This window comes from Harpia harpyja, chromosome 17, assembly GCF_026419915.1.
Source record: "Harpia harpyja isolate bHarHar1 chromosome 17, bHarHar1 primary haplotype, whole genome shotgun sequence".
Classification (NCBI taxonomy): Eukaryota; Metazoa; Chordata; class Aves; order Accipitriformes; family Accipitridae; genus Harpia; species Harpia harpyja.
In genome coordinates, this window is record NC_068956.1 from 14799965 (window position 1) to 14822494 (window position 22530).

Sequence of the window (22530 nt, forward strand, 5' to 3'; positions counted from 1 at the left end):
TACATCCTCAGGCTTACAATGTATCATTTATATAAATATTTACATTATTTATATTTACATTGTGTGTGGGGGGGTTATGTCTACAGGGTCTCATTTTTCAGTGACAGCCTTATTTGGCCTAGATGTTTTCCCACTGAAGTTTGTGGAGGTTTTACAACTGGTATTAGCCTGATTTTGCACTGCATTTATACCAGTGGTAAAGCTTCATCAGATTTCAGTATAGGCCAAAGCTGAGGCACTTTGTAAATCCTATTTATCTGTAAACATTACAGAGGATGAAACAGTCTGCAGTGAACCGTATAGAAGCTAATCTATCTTTTTTGTTCTAGTGTCCAGCTGATGTAGCACGGGACAGCCCCTGGCAACATCTTCAGCTCATTTCAGGGAGAGAAAGGTGCCAGTCTTGCAGTTCACACTGAAACATCCTCAGTGCTGTCAGATGCTCGTGGCTGCAGAGTTTGGGGCTGGGCATGTCTTTAACTCCAGAGGTGTGAAATAATACCTTCAGTCAACCTGACAAGCATTTTTCTTCCAGAATTTAGCCTTCAAACCCACAAATCTCAGCAGCAAGTACTACACAAATCTTTGATGTAAAATTGGGCAGCAGGTAGGACCTGCTGCTTAATTCTCTTTTAATCTTTGCTGAGCTGCTTGTCTTTCAATTGCTGCTGCAGCTACTTAATTTCCCTCCCCAGCATTACCAGTTGTTGGGGTTTGTGGTGTTTTTTTTTAATTTAATTGTTTCTTCTTGCTCAAATGGTGGAAGATAATAGCTACCCTGTGGCTAGCTGGAACGGCTTCCCCAAAACGGATCAGATCACAGCTTCTGAACAGGTCTCATTTCTTTAAACTGCTTTGCAGTAGGCTTACAGAAAGCTGAAAGTCTTCCAAGTCAGGATTAATGTGCCATGGCTGTGGAGTGAGCAGAGGGCAGGTATTAATAACTCAGCATGAGCATAGTCATAGATTGAAGTACTTTGGATTCCTCTCTTCAGAGTACTGTCTAAGGTGGTTTCAGGTACAGGAGAACCAAAAGGAGGCATTGGGAAACAGAGACCAAAGGGCTGTAGCACTCTGGATGAAATTCTTTAACTGAACTTCTGGATCCAAAGGCCAGAACTGCCTTTCCTTAGTGCCTCACTAATCCTGAAAGCACCAAAGTTTGCTGGGTGCCCCTCGCTTAACTTATAAGGATCCCAAACTGTCATTCCACATCAGCACACTGAACTAGGTTTCTGGGTGCTGAACTCCTGCCTAATAACAATCATTAGCCAAAACCTAGGGTCTTCTGGGACCCCTAATTGGTTTAGGTCCCTCACAAGATCCAGTCATTGCTGCTTTCTTTTTAAAATGTATTCACAGCACTTAAAACAGCCTAGCGGCCAGTGCACTCAGTAGGGAAAAGGGAGCCTTGAATTTTATATCCTTGTTAGCCTAAAGATTTCCAAACCTTCAGATCCATATTCTCAGAGAAGGGTGCTGGTTTTGGCTACTTCTGATGCTTTTGGGTTTTCTTGATTTTTCAACATAACTCAAAAATATATTTTCTCCTTTTCAAAAAAAAAGAGATCATAATTATCTTGTGCTTTGCTCAGCCAGTGGATTTGGTTGGTTAATTGGTTTTGGTTTTCTTTGTTTTTCTTTTTGCTTGATTGTTTGGTTTTGTTCTTGTGGAAGTGAAAGCAGGGTTAACAAAATGTGGAAGAACAGAGGAAATACTAGAGAATTTGCTACAAAAGACAAGCAGTATCAGGAGCTATGAGTTATGTAGGGAGAGTGGTTTCTAACTAATGCAAATCTCTACAGTTCAGGAAAGAAAAGAAAGGGAAAAAAAGATAAAATGGGAAAACATAAGCAAAAGAAAACAAATCTTGCAGTGGAGGTTATTTTAGTCTTGTTTCTATAAATGCTATCCTAATATTTTTTTCACAGTATTAATTGCAGCACTGGAAGAAGTTAGAACTTAATCACACAGTAAAAGGGGAGATGAACTATGAGAGGAAACTGTGTTTAAGCACACCACTCTATAGAACATATACACTCTGAATAACACAGATTTGTGACCTGTTACAGCTCATGCAGTGGTGGCATCTCAACTATTGCAAAAGCATCACGGCAACACTAAAGGTAAACCTTGGCTGATAAAAGCAGGGAACAAAAAATTTCAGTTCATCTTTAAAGAACTGTCACAATCACAAGCATGTTTAAAAATTAAGCCTGAGCTTGATGAAGAATTTCAGATGCCTAAAGTGGCATTTCAGTAGAATTGGATTTTGTTGTTCAAACCCTTCAGACTGGAAGGCTGAGCATGCAGGTGTTTTTCACCAGCAGATTCTAGTGCAGCATCTACCCTGCTTCAAATCTGACACTGAAGGGAGAAAGAAATTATGGATTACAGAAAAAAATGCCTTTGGGAACTAAGACCAGACTGAACAGTATTAGCCTCTCAGGAGTGCCTAGACCCAGGTTAGAATCAGACTCCCTGTGTCTGTTCTTCCCCTGGCCCTGTGACTCACGTCCCTGGATCCCAGGCTCAGCTCCATGAGGAGCTGTAGGAAGCATTCCCACTCCAACATCCCACAGTGCTGTGGTGAGAGCATTTTCTCAGAGGTGGGAGAGTGAGTGGAAACCGTGGACTGGGGAAAGTTTAAGGTGCTAGTGAGTGGTTTACCCACTAATGTTTACTGCAAAAACACACGTAGTACCTCTTCTTCCAGAAGTTACACAGACTGCAGATGGCTGTCTGCCTAAACCTGGATTATGATGGAAATATAGCCTGGAGATATGTGCTCATCCTCCTAGAGCAAGCACTTTGGAGCATGTTTGAAGAGCTAAAGCTAGATACCCAGAGGACTTCCAGGCTAAGTAGGTAAGTGCCTACAGGACTAGGCAGTATTTGAAAGCTGCCAGTCTAGGTTGCTGTCTAGGAGAAATGCAGACAGCTTTGATTTAGGTGTCTATGTCTCAAATTAGGTGGGATTTTGGCAGCCTGGTTCCTATCCAGAGTGAATGTAAAAAAATATTTTTGCCACCTGTTGATGTGAAAAATTTTGTCAATACACACTTTCTCCAGTAGATTAAAACTAAATTATTTCCTGCATTTATAGTTAAACCTAAGATAATAAATGAGAGTAGATAGGTAAATGATAAATAAATGCAATGCAGATCCTTAATAGTCCGTGATCTTCTGTGTCCAAAGGACTATAAGGTCAGGAACAGTTGCAGGTATGAATAAATGAGATGCCAGGAGACTCACGGTTGCATCACAAGACCTGGACTTGTCCTGGCATGCCACATAGGCAAAGCCTTGTAATTCCTTCTGAGAAATCTGTGTCTGTATGCGCTTATAGAATTATTCTGTGTTTCTCTAACCTAAATTATATTTCTAAGAGTTCCCAAAGCACCCTATATATTTTTTCATATTTTAGAATCTGTCTAAATTCTACTGCTGGTTAAATGTAATGCAACTCTCCTCTGAGTAAAGATACAGCAGCTCTCAAAACAACAATTTCTATTAAGAGGTAAATACATGGACATAATGAGCAGGGAAGGAAGAAGTAGCTATTAGAACTAAACCTGTCTTCTCCCCAGACATCTTTGCAGGAAATATTAAAGCTAGTATTTCCAATCTTCAAGATTTAGACTCCATCTGACATGAACATGGAATTTTCATTAATGTTAATGGAACTTATGCAGATGCGTTAAGTGAAAAATAGCCAGTGAGTAATGAAAGCTATAGCAGAGTAAAAACAGGTGGCACCACACAGAGATGGCTCAGCAAAGCCAGTATTTAAATATGGATCTTCCATCTTCCCTAAAATTACAATATCCTAATCATTTATAGGAAATGCTAGGAACACTAGTTATCTGTAAAGATGCAAAAGGACCCAAATAATTGGACAACTCATCAATTGTTTGGTCTGTCCCTTAACACCCCTGTTTCCAACTGTCCCCCAAAAGAAGAAAAATCTCCTACTTTGAGTGTATATGTTGCACAGTTGCTTTAACAAGACAGCACCTATAAGATGTCATTTTTCCCTTTCCCAGTAAGAAAATTCATACCTCTGTGTGAGAATTAATTTTTTTATAAATAATTTTCTTGGTGTCTCTCTGTATATATAGTTTACATATATCTACAGTGGATTCTTACCTGTCAAACCAAATTTAACATTTTTAGCTGTCTGAAAAGCTGAATAGGCAAATGCTCAACACAAGCAAGCTTTTTTTGAGCTTGGTGTCTTAAGTACTAAATAAGCCCATTTGCTGAGGCTGGATAGATTCTTTCTATCTACTAGATATTAGTAAGTCAAAGGCCTCAAGATTCCTCTGCACACTTTCAAGGGGAAGCCAATTGACAAATTATATATAAAAAGAACAATTCTATATTCTGGTTGCTCTTTGTAGCAGTAAAAATATCTACATCTACCAACCCAGTATTTTTATTTGTAAATTAATTCTGCATTTAATCACATTCCCAAATGGGAAGAATGGAACCAAAACCAGTCCTGTTTCTATGAACTAGACATTTTTTTTTCTTTCTGTTTCTTGTTCCAACTTTTCTGAAATGCTCCTGTGTTTATTAATGTTGCCTCTTTAGGCTGCAAAGTCATGATACAGAACTGAGTAGCCTGGAAGAAAGTGATTTTTTCAGAGGAAGGTGAATAAGGAACTGTAAAAACCAGGTCTTTATGCCTGAGTCAGATAAGGCTTTAAACTCTAATCCAATTAGCAATTAAACTGGTAAAGTCCCAAACCTGTGTCCTGGCTCTCCTAACCTTGTGTTTCAAAACCCACTGCTCCCCTAAGGTTAACAACCTACCCGCATAGTGAGACAAGTGTGTCCTAGTTTAATTCAGGTAACTTCATTGTCTCTGTTTTCTACATTAATCTTTCCAGAGCTATCCAGTCCACGCTTAGGCTGTGGATTAAGCTTACAATGCGTTTGATAGAGATGATGGTGTAAGGTAGCCCATCTCCCTCTCTTCCTCATGGCTGCTCATTCCCACCCTGTGCCTGCGACAGGCTTTAAAGAAAACCTTGAAAAACGTGTTAGGGAAAAAAAAAAACCAAAACCACCATATTTGTTGCTGGTCCGATTGACAGAGCAGGCATACAAATGCTGGTGCTGACACCCCAGGCAGTCACAGCACGGACGGAAGGGCAGCAGAAGGGAGCCCAGTAAGGGCTGTTGCACTGAACCATTTGTTCTGTAAACAGAGGGGCCTGACTTCCCATTTCACAGGTGCTCATCCAGCCTTTCATAAATTGGCAAGTGACTGCACAAACACTAAAAAAAAGTGTTTGTAGATGTTTAAATGATCTTTTAGTAGGTAACAGGCAGATGGACTCTGCCTACCACTGGCAGTGAGGGCAAGTATGTTAGCGATTGGTAAGAAGAGCTGGCTGGAAAGATTTGCAGTTCTACGCTCCTTTCCTGCTCTACACCATCACTGGCTGCATGATCGCCTGTACATTAACACAGCAATTAGCTGAGAAACAGCAGCTGGCTAACATCAGTTATTTTGGGACACTAGTATTTTCACTGGGTAAATGATTAGCAGCAGTCACAATAAACTGGAATTTCTTTTTTCGTGCCTCTAAGTTACAAATGCTCACTTGGATAACACGTGCCTGAATCACCTATTTTGGCAAGTCAGGGCTCTGACCCACACTGCAGAAGTAACATGGAGTATTTCCCCAAATTTCAGTCATATAGTCTTGACATTTCCTTCTTGTTTTTTATAATACGCTTGGTGGCTTCACTTTGCAAACCATTATACTAATCACTTCAGCATTCTACTTTCAAGCCCGTGTTTTCAAGAATAGCAAAAAATATGACTCAATTGCTTTATAGTACAGGTAATAATAATTAAAAAGGACATCTGAGTAGCTCTATGGAATGTCTATTCTGATGTTAGTGTTCAAAAGTTGTGCGATCTCTCATTTTTGTGTGGATACATGCTATGTTATGGGAAGGTTATAAGGCAATATGGGTGATAATACTTGGAGCTTGTGATTCACATCATTTGAACCACTGAAGCTACATAAATACCAGGTAATATTGAGAGAATTTCTGAAAATCCCTTAACTTTCTGTGTCATCTTATGGCCACGAGGCTGTAAGTCCTCATGTCATCTCAAATATCATCAGACACATGACATCTAGGGCAGCAGGAGAGCTATAGCAGTGCAAATAAAAAGCCTCATGTTATTGAAAACACATTTCCTGTATTCTGCAAAATCTGTAAACCCAACCATAAATAACTGCTCTCCATATCTGGCAAAGTCCTAATACCCTCTCGTTGAGTGGGATCCTTCTGAGCCCTAAAAAAAGAAGTTTAACTTAAGCAAGCTTTGTTGGTTCTTCAACTGTAATGGCGAGAGACAAGCACTTCCAAAAGGTATCTAATCTCACATGTTTTAGACATCTAAGTTAGGATAAGATTAATCACCCCACAGAAATGGTTTTTTTATCATCAGGGACTATGGAGGAGACTAGGCAGCTGGCTTAGACTAGTCCTCTCAGGTTTAGAAAGCTGTATTTAGGTGGAACAAGTCTTACCCTTTAAACTGGTTTTCAAAGATGACTTTTCATTTAGGGAAATATTTTTTTAATAGTTTTTCAATAGAATCATAGAATAACTTAGATCCCCAGAGTTCATCTAGCACAAATCCCTGCTCAAATCAGGTCCAATCAGATCAGGTTGCTCAAGGCTGTGTCCAGCTAATCTTGAACAACTCCAAGGATGGACATCCCACAACCTCTCTGGGACACTGTTGCAGTACTTGAGAACCCTCATGGTAAAAAAAATCCTAATATGTAATTGGAATTTCCCATGTTCCAACTTGTGTCCATTGCCTTCTATTCTATCACCATACACCTCCAAAAAGTCACGCTCCATCTTCTCTGTATACTCCAATCAGTTGAAAACACTAATGAGGTCTTTACCTCCTCCAGGCTGAACAAACCCAGGTGTCTCAGCCTCTCCCCACATATCTGCGCTCCAACTGCCTGACCATCTTGATTATCTCTGTTAGTCTCACTACTGTATGTCCATATCTTTTGTGTACTGGGGAGCCCAGAACTGGACACGGAACTCCAGATGTGTCTCTCAGATGCAGAATAGAGGGGAAAGATCACTGAACCTGCTGGCTGCAGTCTTACTAATACAGGCTTCACCCTTGCTAGTACAGTTTTGCTGATATTGATATGATAGCCAAGCTAGAGTTGTACAAAGTTAGACCATGGGAGATAATTTGGTCACAAGATGATCACAAAGGTCTTGGTATCTATGGCATATCTCTAGAAAGTTGTGTGAAGACTGCCAAGAGGGTAATTCCTGGAAACAAAGTGAAATTCAAGGAGGTAAAAAGAGTGAACAGATAATAAGCAAAGAAACAAAACCATTTTTCTTCTGCTAGGTTTATTTTTTAACCATGTCATTTTTTTTTTTTTTTTGACTCAACAATCTGCTGTGTAAACAAAGCTGAGGAACGTGATTAACTGTGGTACAGCATAGAAACAAGAAGCTGTTGTGGGGGAGGTGTAGGTTTTCTTTAACATTTTTCCTATTGGATAAAATATCAGTGCAACTATACCCTAAGGAAAATAAGTCTATACTATTATGGCCTGAATTTGTTAATTTAGGGTCCATAGCTCCTCTGGAAAATATTTATTGTTCCACAAATGAAAACAGATTGAAAACCACAGAATTAATAGAGAAAGACAGGAGGAGACAATTGACTCCAGTGAACTGGTTAAAGAAGAATGAGCCATTCTGATTAAGTCAAATAGAGAATACATAAAGACAATGCACCATGTGCTTGGCAAGGTGCTTTTCATCAGATTCTGTTAGATTTACCAAATTTCATTGACTTGCGATTTCTCTGAGATACAATTTAGCATCCCAATAGAAGCTAAATCCTGATAGATATTTTCCCTTATCTAAACTAACTGTAGGGGTTGCATTTGCAGCTGTGACTAAAGTACTTCTGATGGAAGAAGAATGAGATTCCCACTATTTACCAAATTGTATAACAGTCAATTGTTTTATGAGGACTTTTAGCTGGAGTGTGGAGTCCTCAGCTTTTGATGGACCTTTAGCCTGATTTGTAGTTATAATTATATTTAAATATACAAGTATAAATATAAGATGATTATAATAGTTACAATTACTACATTATAAAATGCTGGACAATTATAGTCACTAGTGACATGAACTATATGCTTCTTGAATTCCTGAAAAATCACATCCATATTTGTACTTCTAAAAAAATACCAACTTTTGAATACAGCTCTCAAGATTTTGCTCATAATGTTGATCTGGAACAATGTTGTCATGCAACAAACCAACAAACTCCTTTAACTGTACATTTCTTCCTTCCTCCCCCTAATCCTTTTTTAAGGAGGCTACTGCTGTCAGTAGAGAAGGTTATTACAGCAAAACCAATTAGGTCCTCAATGGAAGAAACAATTTACTCCATATCTTAACAGTTTCTCAAATGCAAAGGAAATTGGGAGATCTACAGACTTAAAGCAAGGAGAAAAAGAAGAGGACACTATGTCAATGTATTAAAAAGAGAACATTTGCCACTGACAAAATTTAAATTAACATCTACAGAGGATGAAGTAAAGAGAAGAAAGAGTTGATTCATTTGCTCTCCACCAGTGAAGTAAAATTCATTATGGAGACTGGTCTCACCTTAGTTTAGGCTGACTGATTGCATTTAATGTTAAACTGAAAGTGCTGACATGTTAACGCCTGATGTCTTCTATACGCAGAAATTATGGTCAACATACCATATATTAAGAAGCCAGAATCTATGGAACCTGTCCTTGTACTGAGCGGCTCAACCATGTATCCATTAGAGGAAGAATCAAGCCATCTCCTCCAGTAATAAAAGAGCTACCAGCTTCATCATGGCACACAGCTCCATAGAAATGGAGCTGAGAAGAAGCAAGATTGGGAGGGCAAGTGTATTCTCTCTAGCTCCACAACATCATGAGAAAAATTTCATGCCTCTGCTAATGACCTACTTGAAGAGAACAAAGACAGATGGCCAGACTGATAATTTAAAAATGTATAGGTCAAGACTAGAAACCAGGATTTATGTGGCTTTGCATGTTCAAAACTTCTGATTGGCAAGGTCAGGCCAAAGGTTGACAGCAAACACATTATCTTGTCTCCAACAGTGAAAAGCAGCAAATTTTGATGGAAAGACTATAAGCAACAGGATAAATATAAAATAATAATTTCCTTCATATGACTTCCCAGCTAGGATAATCTCACTGAAGAATATAACTCATGGAGAAAACAGTATATCTGAAACTGGAAGTTCTCCAGGGTTTAGACTATTTCCCTAATCAGTCTGGGAAGGTAAGAACCTGTAACTTACAGTAAAAGCACTCACATATTTCTGATGAAACAAACATTTCCAGAAAACAACAATCCAGAGCTCTAAATATTCTCTAGCTCTTTCCTCCCACACTACAGAATATATAAAGGGAAACGATAAAGCCAAATAAAAATGATTTCCATTTTGTACCCATAAAGTTTAATAATCCATCTGAAAAAGAGAGAAGAGTCAAGACTCCACGCATAACCTCCCTCTGCAACAGCAAAGCAAAAAAGACAGACTTTGCCAGGGAAGACAAAAAAGTCTCTTTGCCTCAGTGTTGATTGAAAGAAATAGGTAAAGACCAGTGATTTTAAAGGAAAATCATTAAGAGATGCCAATCTCCATTCAATTTTCTCTGCTGTCTATTGTATTATTTGCACACCAGGGAGCAAAGTTTGTCTTCTTTGAGTGAAATGTCCAGACTCAGGTCATACTCTTCCTTCACTGGAACTCTTATAAAAAGTCTTTCAGTCTAAGGCTTTTATACTTAGAATGGAAGCTGTAGCCACTTGAATATGAGACAAAATTAAAGTAGCTGTATCTTTAAATGTAAAGTAAAATGTAAAGTAGCATCTGAACATTTTTCTCCTGCAAACTTGTTTGTAAAGAAATTAAATCAGTCAATGGACCTCTGGTATTGCTCACCCTTACAAACTTAACACTGAAGAGGTAATTTGGTCTATAGAAAGTCCTTACAGTAATTTAAAATTTAAATTATGTGATATTACAGAAAAGTAGATCTGCATTTACAGGATTAATAGTGTTTGCAAGTTGTTTTCACTTGTTCTTAGTATTGTGGCATAAAAATATGATTCTGCTCCAAAAATAATACAAAATATTCACTGTTTTGACCACTTGTGAATTTATTTAACATTACCGTTTCATGTTGCATTATATTTAGGCAATTTGAATACTATATGAAATATGGGCAATCAAATGCAATGTTGGCAGGTCCTAGCCCATGTAACTTTGCACTCACTGCACTCTGGGCTGCTTATAATTTTTGCAGTATTAGGTGTCTGTTTGTAAGAACTGACTGCCAGAATTATCCATCAGAGGAGAGGGAAATAGGATCAGAGGATGCAAATTTGATGGGTTGCAAACCAGAGGTTGCCAACTGACTGAGCAACTTCTTTTCAGAGACTCATGATGACCTTGTAATTTCCATCACTAGAAGATCACTGGTTATTTTGAAACATTTAACTTTTCAATTAAATTTTGTTTTGGCCTTTACCTCTTTCTTGTTACTGTTGTATATGAGAATTCCCTTTCCCCAGTGTAACTTTTCATTGTGTGCTGAATTACATGTGGGTTTATATCCTCTTCTCAGCCCCCTGTCATTTGTGAGACATGAAGAAAGGCTAAGTGAAACAGGTTTGTAACATGACAGGTTCAATGTTCAGTGAGTGAACAGTATTTTCCAAGATTTAAGTCATAAAACCTAGATTCATCCTTCCAGCACAAAGTCTGACATACCTGTGGAGGTCACTAATGTGAGACCCTGCTGTGTCAATTCAGAGTGAAGAGATTATTGTGACAGCAGATTCAGCTCGTTCTGAATATGTAACTGAAATCTTACATCCTCCTGTTGTTATGTGTGAGTCTGATCAACAACATAGGCTCTAAAGGACTGGCCTGACAGCCAGGGTTGCTAAAAAATATAATCCTGATTAATTCAGTCTGCTTTTTTAAAGGTGTTCTCTGTAGTCAGCTCTACTCAGTCCTTGTTTAAAGCAATCATTTCAGTAAGTTACAGTCAGCTTCTTCGCACACAAGAACCCGTTGGACTCATGTCTCAAGTTTAGACTGCTGTTACCACAACATTTTGTGTAAATAGCTGTTTCTGGTTTAAATGAGCTGTCCTTGCCTTAAATATTTCCCGTAACTCTTCCTCTCTCCAAATCCAGCCTCTTATTAAACCAAACTCCTGCTACGTTGTGCTAATACCAATGCAGTTTCTCTGCTCCTGCCAAAACTCCCCTTCCCTCCATGCAACACGAAACTTGCTTCTCCCACTGACTCTTCCTCACTCTTCTTATTTCACTGTAAGTTTTAATTCTTGGACACTATTTGAGAAGCAATAAAAATCTTTTAAAATCCCCAAACTGCCTGAAAATGCATGTGCTGTACTGTGACATAATCCTACTGCCATAACCCCTCATCTTCCATTCTTCACCAGATTCTCTCTCACTGTCATTTCCCATCTGAAATGATGCTGCAAGTTTTTAGGAATGGAAACTTTGGGTTTTATCCATTTTTTGCAAACAGTAACTATAATAAAAATAAGACAAGTGTGGGACCTCTCTGTCTAGTAATGCTCTGTTCCCGGAGACAACCTCTGGCCTTTGTCTGAGTTCATATTTGCAAGATGTAAGTAGTAAGTCTCCGAATGTTGGATGTTTCTCTGTAGCAGATGGATGTCTGGCACTTTGGACCTGATGCACCCTATCAGTCTTATGATTACCCTCTCTGCCATCACATTCATTCCCTTCTATCTACCAGCAAAACTTTACAATATGAAAGGATTTTCAGAGTGGTGATGTGGAGTGCAGTAAACATACATACAGGGCCATCCAGCTACGTGCCTGATCCTAATTTGAGGCACAGCAGACCAAAGCATATGCTGTCTCAGAAGCTCACTCAATCCCAGAGCTTAGTATTTCTCCCAGACGTGCTGAATTCCCTCTTGCCTGTTAGTGCACTCGGAGTTTTCCCCCTTCAGCTCACCCAGAAGGTGTTGCTGTTCAGCAGAACTTTCAGCAGCAGTTTGAGCAGTTTTTCCCTCTTTGCAGAGGTGAGTGAAGCTTAACACACATGCCCTGACACTCCCAGTCCCCTCAGCAGTCTGCTAGAGCTGAAAGGCAATGGAAGAAGTTTTGCCTTGGATGTCTCCAGATCTCACATCCGAGCAGCAAATTCACTGCAAGGATCATAGTCCAACTTCCCTGATTCGACTTTGGTCAACTGGCAAGTGCTTTAATGTGATTAAGGTACTGCCGCCCAGCATGTTAAGTCAGGACTAACCTATCATTTCTATGTAGATGTGCTTAGTGTCTTAGGCTTTGTTAAAAGCCTGTTTGGAGACTGGCTTATTTTCAGGATTTCTCACATTAAATAATGGGAAACTTACTGATCGGAACCCGGGGCACCATGATCACATTAGGAAAAAACTGGAGCATGGCCAGACACCCTTATTCCTCTTCTCCCACTTAAAAACCTTTGCCCACTTCTGGAGAGAAGGACTTAATGAACTTCAGGGGAAAAAAAAACAAACAACCAAACAAACTAGCAGGAAAGTAAAAACTGGAAAGTGGCATTGAAATAAATTCTAATTTATATTTCCTTTGTGACATGTTTGGGGGGATTTATATTTCCTTTGTGGGATGAGGGAGAAGAAAGAGTAGTGTATTGCATTGCGTGAAGTTAATATAAGGACTCTCATAATTGTGGACCTGACTCTGCTTTATTTGTGAGTCAAAATGCTCATACACATACAGCAGTGACCTGGGGAACCTCAGGCTGGTTCTAAGGTTCATGTGAAATCAGTGAGGCAATAGAAATATCATTTAGCCAGCCTTAACCAAACCATTTTCTGCATGAGAAAAGAAGGTTTACAGAGCAAATGCAGCATATGTTGAGCTGTAATTAGTTCCTCAACTGTTGGGCAGGTTTTTGAGAGAATTGCTACGATCTATACTGCAATAGAGTAGAGAGCATAATGTAATCACAGATTATTCTTTAATTTACACAGTTCTCAGTGAGTATCAGGGCAAACAAGTTGAACATCTGGCAGCAGAGTCATCTACCAATGAACTTAGAGCTGTGTTTTAACTCATGCAGCTGTCCTAGCTAGCCAGATTAAAAGCTTTTGTTACTCTTGATGTCTGCAACATATGTGTAAGAGGCTGTGGGAAAAAATTAAGTCTCACATCGTTTGCAAGCTCTTTTTGTGAAGGAAACTCTTCCTCTCATAAAATATGTATTCATTCAAGCTAAAAATACAGCTTTGTAAGTCATGTTCACATGACCTATGTACTAAGAATGTGCCTATGACATAGGAGTAGTAAATGTACTAGAAGGACTGACAAAACAGTGATACCTGACTCCGCATTGACAAAAGGTTTTTGTTCCTTTGTGAGCTTTTTTTTTTTCCCAAGGAATCGAAACATCATATATTTCTTTCTATTCCTTGAAAATGTAATATATTTCAACTTGATCCAGGTTATATGCTTCCTGCTGCCCCACTAGAAGTTAATGACCTTGCACAGTGTGTGTGTCAGCAAATAGTTTGGAGGACAAATATAGTATGATTTATCCGTATTGGACCATTGCACTTGTTTTGCACACGAGGACAAGATGACGGAGTAATCATGAGAATGTTTCTTCTTCCCCAGGCAGTGGGGGAATGCGTAAGATAGTCTTGAATACATTGACCAGAGGAAAATGAGTTGTTGTGTCTGCCACCGTGATCTGGGACCTCTTGGTAGAACCAAATAGTACAGAATTGGTTTTATCTCACCCATTGCCTCGTGCAATGATTTTTCAGAGATGTGTGGTTGGACATCTGGGAAACCCATTCCTGATATACTAAAACTGCTCTAATTTTGTCTCTTTAAATTTTAAACAAGAGACATGAACAAACCAATATTAGAAGTCTGGCATTTTGAGCTTTCATGTCCCTAACAATATGGGGTTGCTTCTAACTGCAGGATATTTTGTCCAGCCTGGCTGTAAATGAAACACTTCATTGGGCTGTAGACATTTGACTAGAGTGTCCTCATTACATTATTCGTATTTGTGATTGAAATGATTCCTCTTTATAGAGTCAGCAACCTCCAAAAATTGTCCGCTATCCTGAACCACCTTATTACCAATTTATTATTTGTGCTGCAGTATGCATCAGTGGCTCCAAACCATCAGTCAGAATCCTACTGTTGTAGGAATTATATAGACCCATAAAGGCAAAAATGGGTCCTCAAGTTTGTATTCTAAATCTAGGGAAGCTGTAAGTAGTAATATACATAGTTAGAGGGACTGTCAGGCAAAACATGTGTGTTTGATAGGATTTTTAAAAAAATCTTAACAAAGAGACAGTCAGACACCCTGTCAGCATGCAAACACTCTACACTTCTCCTAAGACATGCCTTATCGATATGGGCTCTTATGTTGTTATCACTACATTGATTTCCAGGCAAGATGGGGTCTTCAGTAATCAAGCTTTACATCTGAAATTCAAAATGCATGGAATTTTATTTGGGACTGGGGTAGTAATGGCCTTGTTTAATAAATGCCTCTCCTGTGTTTATGGCAGTGTAATTACATATGAAAAAAAAGGAAAATATTACTTTTTTGGGCTACCATTGCTGTGTTAAAGATCCTTCAAAACCAGTATGACTTTGTGCTTAGTACGTGCCATTCTGAACTGCATGATACTTATGTTCCTGGGAAGAAGATTTTAATATCAACAAACAGGGAAATTGTCACAGAGGCAAGACTCATGTAGCACGTAGCCTTATTTCAGGAAACTTAGTAACGTATGAGAGTTGCTGTACGTAGCTGGGTTGCTATTTGGGTACTAAGCTAAGGACAGCATGTTTAATTAACAAAACCAATATTAATTTCCTTTTTCCTATTTACTAATAGGCAAGCTAAAGCAAAATGCAATTGCCAAGCATTCATATCATCCTGAAAAAAACACCTGGAATTCAACCAGGCTAATGGATGCAAACAAAACTGTGTATTTCAGTAGTGCTTATGAATTGTCCAGTCGGACCCATGGTCATTCTCTTGGAAGCATTTGGTAACCTGAATTCTCTGTGGGCACAAGGGTGAGTGCCAACAGCCAAAGCTACACACAGTACTAGAACCGAGGCAGGTTTTTTTGTGAGGTTTTATCACCTCTTGGAGGGACAGCTAACATTGTATTTATAGCACAGCTGAGAGCAGGGTTCTAGGATACTATATTTGAAAACAGGCATTACATGACCTTGTACTATGTTTCCTGCCAATTATGCTTCAAGGCATATTATACACTGCTGTGAAATATGCTCCAAAACAGAAAGAAAGTTAAGACTTTTGAATCAAGATGATTCATAACTAATTACTGTGCTGCTCTGGTTTTTTGGTCATTCTTGGCTTTGTGTTATTTTCCTGTTTACCTGAGAATTCATAATTCTGTTTTACCATACATACCTTAATTCCCTGTAATGCTGCATTTTTACAAAGCATCCATTTTTTTATCTTGTTACCTGTACTGAGCAGTCAGTTCCTCATAATAATTTAAACCAGAATTACAGAACATGACTTTGATTTGAATCACTTACCTGAAACTTTAATCCTTAACTCTGCCACTCACTAGCAGCGTGTTGATCTTTACCAAGTTCAAGAATCTGCCTAAATTAATATAGAAAATTCTGGAAACAGACAAAAAAGCAGGCAATTCTGAGGTAACCCAAAGAAATTGCTCTATCAAGTTTCTTCTCGAATTAAAAAACAAACATAAGGAATTATAAGCCGAATCTACAGAATCTGAAAGGTAGAAAAAATATTAAGAAGCAAAATCATGGTAAGAAAATTAAAACATTTCTAAACAGTCCTTCTGTTGAGTCTGACAGTGTCAGTTCTATCCTTTTCCTGTTTAATAGTCTCTTCTGTGTTAATAGTCTTTGGGACAGACTACATATAGGTGTAAAGATGGGAATGAGGGAGAGAAGATGGAATACAAGAGACTGGGATGTGTGAAGAAGCTCTTGGATGATACAAGCTGCTTCTTCAAGTGAATGGATAAAATGCAAGACAAAGTATTACAAATTAACTCAGAAACTATGGACAACATGGGACTCATACATGAACCTAAACTTAAAATGGGGATGTGTGGATGAGAAGGAAGGATACATCAGTGGACAGATTTAGGAATGTGAATGATGCTGCTTTGTAAGTATAACGATGCACAGAAGACTTTCCATAAAGATAGTCCCATAGTCTCCCCAGGGAACAGAGAATGTTTTTATCACCATATGCTTCACAGTGGTACAAACTGATGTCTTGAATTAGTAGAGTAATTTGTTAATTTTAGTTCTGATTCATAATCAAGTATATCAGTGGAAGAGGCTAATAACTGTAAGAAATATCCAGCTAGAAATGTCTGAAACAGAACACTAATGATTCCTCATGCAATAAACCAATGGAAAGAAACACTATATAACTGTTCCTCTATACAAACATTGTGCACATGTTCATATATGTTAATAAGTATGTGTGTGACCAGGACAAGCAGTGTTTTAAGCATAACTTGGTATCATATGTTGGAACAAAGAAGAAAAACGTTTGCAGATTAAAAAAGCTGCTTGAGAACCTTCAGTATATGCAAAGTCATACTTCTTTTGAGTAACATTACTTTAATTCTGCTTATTAGTTGACATAGTGATCACAGTTTTTAATCTCAGAAAATTCACCCATACTGGGAAATCTATTTAGTGTCTTGCTGGTTGACACCTGGGAACCAAATCCCAGCAAACTGTAGTCCCACATTAATGTATTGGCTGAGCTGCTGAGTTGAAGAATTTGTCATGGATGAACACGGCTGAATAAACGGTTAGCACTGTATTTACACATATGACATATACCTTATTACCTGCAGAACAATGTAATAATAATAGCTAAAACGAAAAAATGATGAGTCAGCATGCTGTGAAAGCAAATTTCATATTTAAAACTTCAGTATTTCACAGGAGATACTTCTCACAATTTTACCATAATGTGCCTATTCGGTTTGAGTGCTGAATGCTTGCAGTAATACATGCAGTCATAAACAGTGAATCACTGGCATAAGTCAACCCCCTGACATTTCAGACATTTGTAGCTGGATATCTGTTATACTCATTACTTTTGACTAGAGTATTCACTGGCTTTCAAACAATCAACACATCTCTCAGAATGTCTTGTTAGTGGTTACCAACTAAAATAGAGCTGTATTTGTTGCATTATTTATTCTGGTTACCAGTTCTAATCAGGAACATGGTTGGCCCTTTCTTCTGCAGAGCAAAGCTAAGTACTCTGGCAATTTCTGATGGCTCTGGTTGCTGGGTAGGTCAGGAGCACCATGAGAACAGCTCCTCAAGTTGTATTTTGAACCTTCCCTTTCTTGTTTTGTTTAGTAAACAAGAAGCACAGAGGTAAGCAAAACAAGTCACAGAAAAGTACACGAGAGCTTTTTCAAGATTTACTTTTAAAAGTTTCAGTCTCAGTTTGATGTGAAAGTTCATGGGACTTACTTACCCAAAATATTTCCACCCTATTAATAGCCTTGGTTTAATATAGGCACAGAGCAAAGGCACTGTGAAAACTTCCCCACATAAATCTGTTAATGCACTTCAGGTTTGAGTTGCATAATTGCTTTTCTACTTCTAGAACCTCTTCAGAAGCCGAACTGTATTATGCAAAATTTAAAGTCTTCTATACATGGTTGAGGGCAGTGCCGAATAAGATATTTCCAAGCTAGCAATGAGAAAGCTAAGATACCAACTAGTTCTCCACCAGGTTAGTATTGTGGTGTTCACCAATTCACATGGGTGCAGTACTAGTGAATTTTTCCACAACTTTGGGAGAAAGTGTCCATAGAGAGGTAGTGTTTCAAGCCTGGCCTTAGCTTTTGGAGCTGCAGATGGCGCTACTGAGCTATGAACTCTTTTGAAAATCTGGCTCTGAATGGAAGAATCAAATTACTTGAAAAAAGTATCAGGCATCACCCATCGTACAGCTGCCTCATGTCTGATGTCACTCTTGATCTCAGTTTACCAGACACAGTCACTTAAAGATCATTGCACTGTCATACTTTGTGGTGGAAGTTGCTGGGTTTGGCAGCAGCAAAGAAGATGCTCAGTGTCTTTTAGCACCCGAGTATGCCTGTGAGGTATTCTGAGGTTTTGGCATCTTCTTCTGAATGGGAATAAAATGTTTTAAAATTTGTGAGAGGTTTTAACTCTCACAAATTAATTTAATTCCCAAATTAGTAACTTTTTACTCCTAAATTTTGTTTATTCCAAATATTCAATTTTGTAAAAGGGTAAATAAGCTCATTAGCTTTCAGCTTCTATTAAAATACAGTGAGATTCTCATTTATTTCAACTTTTTTTTTCAAAGATCAGTGCAAATTCACCCCCTTAGGCTTTTGTTCCAGCCCTCCTACCAACTAGGGGAATTAAAATAGGATTTCAGTTTGCATTCACAAATGTAGGCAGGTGATACTCCTGGGTGGGGACCAGGGCATCTATGAGACAGGGAGGGCAGCCAGAACAGGAGTCCTCAGGCACCCACCAAGACCAGGGGTGGGGAGAAGGGAGACCCAAGGAGCAAAGTTTAGGGGTCAGCCACAAAGTAGGAAGGGTGTGGGGAGGAACTATGGAGTAATGATTCTTCTTTGGACATGAACTGAATTGTAGGATGATCTGGTGATGGCTTTTTCAGTGATTAACTGTCTGGTTTAACTTTCTGACTACTGCTGGAAATGATAATGGATTTTTTTTTTTTCCAGTGGTTACAGAGAAATAAATGATAGTGCCAAAAAATGAGGAATGCATAATGAACTTAACATCTGTGAGGCTCTCAGTGACAGATGCTCAAAACATGTCTTCTGGGGACATATGATTCCAGTGACCTTGACCCACAGTAGTCGTCTCTTGGAGATGTCCTGTAAAATGTTGTTGTTATTCACAGAAAAGAGACGTATCTGAAACACACTGTCATGACATACAAATAAAATTGTGTTACAAAGGGTCTCATACTGGGAGGAGGAACCCAGAATTTGTTTTCATTCCGAGTAGGATCACATTTCATGATCTCAGTTGGAAAATAACTGAGTATACAGCTAAGAAGATGAATCAAGCACCTGATTCCAGCACATGCTGGAATACTATTAATCCTGGGAATAATCCTATGGGATAAATCACTTCAAATTAGTGTTAAATCATACTGTATTTGAATTTTGGTGAGAAAGGCTCAAGTATGCTTTATTTTTTTATTGCTTTAAGTATTTTTTGTATAAACAAAAATACACTGTTTTCGTTTCATTTTGCATAATAACAGTATTGATCTTCTATAAAAACTTTTAGAAATGAAAGCAGACAATACTTATGGCAAAAATATAATCAAGAAATGTGAGAAAGTTAAACAAACCACTCTTGATTTGGGGGATAAGGCATAAAAAAAGCCATCAAAACTCATAAATAATAGTTCTGACAATAGAGAAATTAACAGACTATTTTCTGGTATACTGCCTAAAAATAGGCAGAACACTAGGAATATTAAATAAACCAAGGGCAGCAAAATATTCAAAAGTTTTAAAACAAACATTAGAATATAATAAAAGAAACTTTAAAATTGCAAGTGTGTTATAACAATCAAAGAATTATTTTAAATGCTGGTACATTGCTAAATCCTAAATTCTGCCACTATTTTCATCTGGGCATCCCAATTAAAAATAACATCTTAGTCAGCAGTTCAGTATCACTCAACCTCTGCAAGCAAAGTGAAGTACTTGTGAGGTCAGCCTAGATTAGTCTGCCTCTATGTAGCCTGTCCTTAGGTGCTGTAACCCTCACTCGGAGGTGTGCCAGCTGATTTGCTCCTCAGATTTGGATGGTTGGAAGGAGAGGTAGGTTAGCAGCAGCCAGGCCAGCTATGCACCACTCCTTCACTGACCCAGTAATGCTATGGGAAACCTTAACTGGCCACTTTGCCTTGTCTTCATGCTCATTTGTAATACAAAAACTCATACAAAGCTCACAGACCTCCACTAGAGCTGGGGGGCTCAGATATATGACCATTTGAAAGGCTGCAGAGATATCACATTGTTTTAAAACCTAACACATTGGAAAGGAAACCTTCAGCTAACAGGAGAATAAAGGCCAGTGATTGCTGCATTGGAAAGCAAAGTGTCAGCCCTTTTCCCTGTTACTGTTTGGAAGCTGTGGCACCAGTACGTAAAAGCTAGCTCTAGGCAGTTAATTCAGGCATCCACATTGCAAATTGATCTGATTTCCTACATGCACTGTCAAAAAAGTGAGGCATCACCAGATAGGCATACAAAGGAAGGCACCCCAACTTTGAGATGTAAAGTCTCCCTTGTTTTCTCCTAGAGACCTCCATAAAGACTGTTGAGTCTTTATTGGCCCCTGAGCTCCCATCATGTTTGCTTGATAAAAGATCATTGAGCCCCCATAAAGAACCTCTTTAGGGAAATCATAGAAAGAAAATTCCCAAGGATTAGGAATCTGTTCAGTACTAAAAGTTAGCTCCTTCATACCACAGACCTTCACCCCAATTTTTTATACAGAGTAGGAGGATGCATTTGAAATGACAACTTCTCAGTGATGTGGCTGTTTATTTTAAGGCTGCACTAGAAAGCAGTCATATGGGAGGCTTAATAGAGGAAGAACCATGGAGGTGGAAACAGCCTTCATATCCAAACCTACCTATTGCAGTGACATTTCTAAGAGGCAATAATTAGGAAAATATGAAGAAATTTCAGAGAAATTCTTGTGTTTATTTGTTTAGTTCTTCACCTCAGGATTTAGATCCAGGAATCAGCTATAAGCTGATATGATCATAATTAAATATTATATTCCTCACATCTAATTCTACTTTCATGGGCCTGTCACACTAAAGCAGGAGTAAATACTATTCATAGTATGTTTGGGGTTTTTTTTAATCCTATGATCCTTAAATAGGAAAACATCTTCAAATGAAAGTGTTATAACTTCCAAGAAAGAACCTTTTAAAGAAGATAGCTATTGCAAGAGCCGATCAGAAATTATTTTCTGCAAAACAGAACAATTAGTGGAGTTACAAAACTAAGCCTCTGCCTGAGTAATCAGTTCTGTCCATATTCTCTAGCTAACATCAATTCACAGAATGTAATGCCACATGTCTTTGGAAGACAGTTCTGTTTGCTCCAGTTTTTTGATTGTTTCATGGTCAAGAGTAACAGAAAATAAGTTCACTATAGTTAACTGTTCTTCAGAAAGGAGAAAACATTGAGTTATTAGACATAAAAGCATTTAAACTATTAGTTTCTCAATGACAAAACTCATCCTGTTTCCTAAAGCAATTCAGTCTTCATAAGAGACCGCAGGGAGAATCTGGACCTTTGTATAGTGGTGCTGCTCACACAGCAAACATGGAAGATGCAAGCAGAAATGTAAGATCTATGCAAGCAACTCTGCAAACAGACTTTTTGTTCCCACATGAAGGTCATTAGAGCACAGACTGAAATCTACTTGCCCAGTACCGATCTTACTACTAAAACCTAACTTGATAAGAGACATGAAATGAATAGGACAGGCTCAAAGTATGTCACAGGTGACCAAATTCTGGAATTTCTGTTCTGTGTGGCCATTTAGTTCTTCAACATTTCCTTTTGACAGAAATTAAAATAAAATGTCAAAACCTCCCATGAGGTGAAATTTCTAGAAAAGTTCACTTCAGAAATATTGGATATTATCTGGATTTTCATTTCAATAAATCAAAAAGGCTCTTCTCACTAAAGCTTTCCATGATAAATCATACTATAAAAGTCAACATGATAAAGGCAGAACAAAGCACTTCAGCTTTATCACAATACTCCATTAAGAAGCTACTCACAGCACCTATGAGAATTGGCAGTTCCTGCAATAGTGTGATTTAATCTGATCTTTGCTTTTCAAAGAGAAAAGTTTTCAGAGGTCTTTAATACAATAATACACACATATATCAAGATTCTCAAACATTCTCAGAAATTTCAAGGACTGATAAGACCTTTCAAAGTATTTTTAGAAGTGTGTATTATTATCCGCAGAAGAATAATTTGTCTTCCTCTGTTTGTGGTTAGTTTTCCTTGATGCTCGTAATTTTTCTTTTTTTTTCTCAAAAAGCTTTGCATGACAGCAGCTGCTTTCCTCCAGTCCCACAGAGCCCCACAGCACAGCTGGCAGGCACCACAGATCATGCAGGCATTTCTGGGCTCCATCCACTTTGAGATCCTGTATGTCTTCTGGGAACTTTTACTGAGACTGTCAAGGGACTCTTGGGAACCCTTTGAGGAACACCAGGGTGCCTGCTGCTGCCGGGAAAGGTCGGCTGCGAGAGGCTGCGACCA